The following is a 5,057-nucleotide window of genomic DNA, read 5'->3' as shown; positions in this document are numbered from 1 at the left end:
AAATAAATGTCACTTTTGCCCCACATCAGAGAAACATTTCTTTGCTGAAAATGGAGATTATTACAGAAAAACATGAGATGTCACAATGCACTCTTATACCTGTGGCTCTTAGAACCAGTAGAGAGGACAGAAAGATTATGATTCCTAGAAACAACAAGGATGATATACCTCAACAGTATGGCTGTCTAACTAGGCTTTAATAATGAAAATATCACTGAATATGGTACCATGGAAACACAAAATCTCTTGAGGTCACACGCATAGGAAAAGAACTTTAGACAACTAATGATTTAGGACGATAAAAAATTAGCCTCTTTTCAGGATGAATTTCCAAATTAGTTATCTAATAAAAAGTTATCTGTCTTGAAATCATATATAGACAAGTCACACTGGATGGATTGAGAGTTTGTATTCATATATGTATACCTATATATGTAAAAATAATAACCAAAATTATGCCATCAATTTGAAAATGAGCAAAGAAAACATGGGAGGAGTTGAACAGAGGGAGCAAAGACAGAGCTGGATAGAGAAAAGGGAAGAAGGAAAGTAATATAATTATATTTTAAATACAAATTTTAATATAAAACTAATACATAACTGAATTTAAGATTGAAAACAAACTGATATGAAAGCCAAAAACTTACCGAAGGCTGAGGAAATGATTCAGTTTGTAAAGTGATTGCCTTTTTAGCATGAGGATCCAAGTTTGATACCCAAACCCTCCTAAGAAAGTCTAGTTGAGTGGTGCACACTTGTAATCCCAGACTGGGTAGGCAGAGACTGGTGGATTCTAGGGCCTGCTGCACAGTCCATCTAATATCTTGGCAGGTTTCCATTCAATGAGAGACTGTCTCACTCAAAAGCGGAAACATAATCCAAAGATTTTCTTTCAAGGCTGTCCTCCAATTTCCAAATGTACAGACACATACATGAACACACATTTACATACATGTGATCTTGTACACAAACATGTATATCTAGTTTGGTGAACCAGGAAGTAGACCATTATATGACAATGGGTGACAGACCACTTTACTCAAAATCATGGAAAACTCAAGGAGAGATTCATCACCAAAATGTCTAACCTCCTCAGCCAGGGTGATGACTTCCTAGAGCTTTCTAAACAACTTGAAGGCAGCTTTACTGGCAGGAAAACTTTCTCTGGATAGCAATTATCAGTGTTCATATGACCTTGGTTGGGCCTTGTGACCTCTGTAAATATCAGAAGCTACCATAACCTTCTCTAGCTGGTGATCCCTATGGTGTTTCTTCCATCAGTCCAGCACATACAGTTTATGCTTCTCCAGCCGGCAATCCTTGCAGCATTTCTTTCCCACCACAGTGTGCAAAGTTCACGGCTTGCAACTGATGGAAAGCTGTGAGTTTCCTTCTTATTCTGAATACCAAATCTCGGAATAGCTTTAATTGTCCTTAATAACTGCTTTTAATTTGTTTTAAAAAGCATATTTATTAGTGTCTAAGTAGGAGACAGCATGCAGAACCAAAGCAAATAATCCTGGAGGAGCAGGTGGGAGGTTCTCCTCTGCATCCCTCTGCCATTTGGCTGCAACCATGACACTTGCTGGTAAATAAAGATTATTGCACCTATTCCAATTCATAATTATCTAAGGCAGGTAAGATTAGAGAATTATATGATGACTAACAATATTACCATTCAGAAATTTAATAACCATTTTGCTTACACTATGGATGGTACTCTAAAGGCTTATGTGATTTTCCTTATACATCCATTTATTTGAATTAGTTTTATTTTTTATATTATATCATTAAGAAAAATGGTTTGATAACAGCAAAAAATGAGGCACTATTAGAAATGATACAGTCTTTACAGACTAATAAGGTACAGCTAGCTGAAAAAATTAATACTAATGAAAAGGATAATATTAATTTGACAGAAAAAAAATCCAATGTCAAAGGGTATTGGGCTATTATCTGAAAGAAATTATGCTGATTAATTTAACAATTAAAATCTGTTGAAAAGTTCTGATAGGTTACTGGATAAGGTATCTCTCCAGGCAGACAATATGCATGCCATCAAAATTATGTCCAAGAATGAGACACTATCTTTACTATAAAAATTTTATACCTTGGATAAATAGAATTTTATACCTTGGATAAATCATCATTGAGGGCATTAGAATAGAATACTGGACAGGAGATTCAGGATTTACAAAAGGCAGTGGTAATATTTGAAATGATTGAGGAAATTATCATGATTGATAAGCAGAGAGAGAAGGTACAAGGACAGAGTCTGAGATGACATACCCAGAGTCTTAGCTACCTATCTGGTAATATCTCCTAAGAAGCTACTTGCCACTCTAAGATAGACAAAGAATTTAAATGGCAACTGACAGATATGAGTGATCTGAAGGAAATTAAACAAGCAAATAGTATCTTATGGCCTGCATTTACTTTTTGTTAGAGAAATGCTGAAAACATGGGCTTCAAGCAATAAGGCCATCCCACACATTTTGCTTCAATTAGTCTCAGCAGTCCTAGATGATGAACCCCAGATTCTATGAAAATGTTGTTGGTGGAAACAGTCAAAACTTTTAGAATAAAAGGAGTTGAGACTTTCCAAGATAAAATACTTGGCAAGGGCAATTACCCAGACACTGAGGACCAGGCTCTCTACAACAAACATACCTTGTCCCTATGTACCAAAGCAGCTGTAAATGCTTGAGATAGAATTCAGGAACCAGGAAAGAGAATCATCATATAACAGGGTTAAACAGGTCCAGAAATACCCATTCAGTGACTTTTTACAAAGATTAACTAAGTCTGTATAAGTAGGAGTAACAGACCCAGAAGCTAGTTGTATACTTATTGAATCTCTGGCTTTTGAAATGCCAACTTAAAATGCAAAATGATCATTGGGCCTGTAAAGGTCATATCAGTACCAGTAGGTAAATGGATCTTTTTTATTAATATTAATGAAAACACTGCTTTGCCCATTAGCTCTAGCTTTTTATTGGCTAACTTTTACCTCTTAAATTAACCCATTTCTATTAATTTGTATATGACCATGAGGTTGTGGCTTACCAACAAAATTTCAGTATGTCTATCATTCCCCCAGATGAATGGATTTTGCATACAATGAATGTTGAGACATTTTACTATAGTATTGAAGCTTGGGTAGGAGAAGCAATTTCCACTGGTATGAAGAGACACCAAAATGTTAAATGTTTTAATTGTGGTAGAATAGGATATCTAAAAAGGGATTATAGACAAGAAATTTCTAGAAATAATTTTTCCTTTAGGAATGCCAAGAATAGAAGGTCTCAAATGTTTGTAATATATAAGAGAAGTGGTAAAGGCCCACATTTAACTAATGAATAAATGCCAACAAAATACAGACAAGGCAACCCGATACCACTGAGAAACTCTTTGGGGATGGCCTCTAACAGGCCATCATGTCAAATATGATCCAGTCATTTCTGCCACTGTGGAGAACATTTCCCACCAGAAAGATTTAAAAATCCTGTGCCTACTGTAAAAAAAAAAATACTGGTCTGGATGACAGAATAGACATGGAGGATGAATCAAAATCTCCAGTAGGAAACAGAAAACATGTTCTGGCAAACTTCTACAAATGATCAAAGATATGATAAATTGCAGGCTTTGAAGAGAAATTATAGGAGGCTAATGTTGATAGGAGAGCTCCAAATCTTAATTGCAGTTTATTCATATTCCTTTCCAGAATTTCCCCTACAGATATTTTAATGGAGAGAAAAGATATTATCTTAGAATGGATTCTTTTACTAATAAACCAAGAAAGAGATTAAAAACTTATGTGGAAAGGTCTCTGAATTAATTACAAAAAGAAGATTGCAACTTCATCAAGTAGCAGGTATAGAACAAACAGAAATTATAGTGCCTTTTACTACTGATGAAGGTAAAAATTAAGGGAAGACAATGAACCCTGGCAAAGAGCTTTCTCTACTTTTTTAGGAGATATTCATAGCAATTATCACAAAAGTGTTAGAATTAACTTTGTAAAGCAAAATACTTGGATTCTTCCCTGAACTGCATGCTACATATCAATAACTGGAGCCCATACATTTTATAATGATGCAGACAAATCAGGAAAGTCAGGTTACAAATCAGAAGATTTAATTAATGTGGAACAAAACTCTTATAATTCTGTCCAAAAGGCAGAGCTATATGCCATTTTCATAGTACTAAGGGAGTTTAAAAAATATCTCAATACAGTTATTGATTATCAGTATACAGAAAGAGTTTTCTTGTATATTGAAACCACTGAACTTACATCAGATGATACAGAATTTATTTCATTATTCACTCAGGTTTAAAGTATAATAAGAAATAGACCTTGTCCCACATACACAACACACATTTTATCCCATACATGTTTGCTAGGTTCTCTAGCACAAGGTAATTCAGAAATTGAAGAATGTTGATTGGAAGTATGCTGAAGGGCTCAGAATTTCATAAAAAAAAAAACATTATGTCAATAGCAAAGGTTTAAAGAAAGAGTTTTCTATCTCATGGCAACAATCTAAGATTATAAAGAGATGTTCTAATTGCTCTTTTTTTTTTATAACCCAATACTTTTACCTCTGAGGAGTACTCCAACCTTAATAAGCCTTATTTGGAGCTAATATAGGATTATTTTATTTGTGTCCCCCCATCTGATGCTTTCTGACATGTTCTACTTCACATATTCACAAACATATACACCCCATACACAAGCCTGATTATTGTCTCTCTATTTCTCCTTTTTCCTGTCAAACATATACCCACATGTACAAACAAACAAACAAAATCAAGTGAATACACATTGGTTTTTCCTTCCTTTACTATCAAACTGAGAACATATCATCTTTTTTTTTTAAAAAAAATATACTATTACCATTTGTTGAATACAGCATTACAGATAAGTTTATCTTGTGGGAAACTTTTTTATTATTTTGAGTTTCTAATTATTTTTACATTATAGTGTGCATGTGCTCACATGTGTGTGTTTGTGTGTGTGTGCGTGCATGTGCGTTGAGTGCACACATATGAGTGTT

The sequence above is a fragment of the Alexandromys fortis genome, unplaced genomic scaffold (assembly GCF_014885135.2).
Source record: "Alexandromys fortis isolate MF-2015 unplaced genomic scaffold, M_Fortis_MF-2015_v1.1 scaffold_280, whole genome shotgun sequence".
Taxonomy (NCBI): domain Eukaryota; kingdom Metazoa; phylum Chordata; class Mammalia; order Rodentia; family Cricetidae; genus Alexandromys; species Alexandromys fortis.
This window is presented reverse-complemented; position numbering follows the sequence as displayed.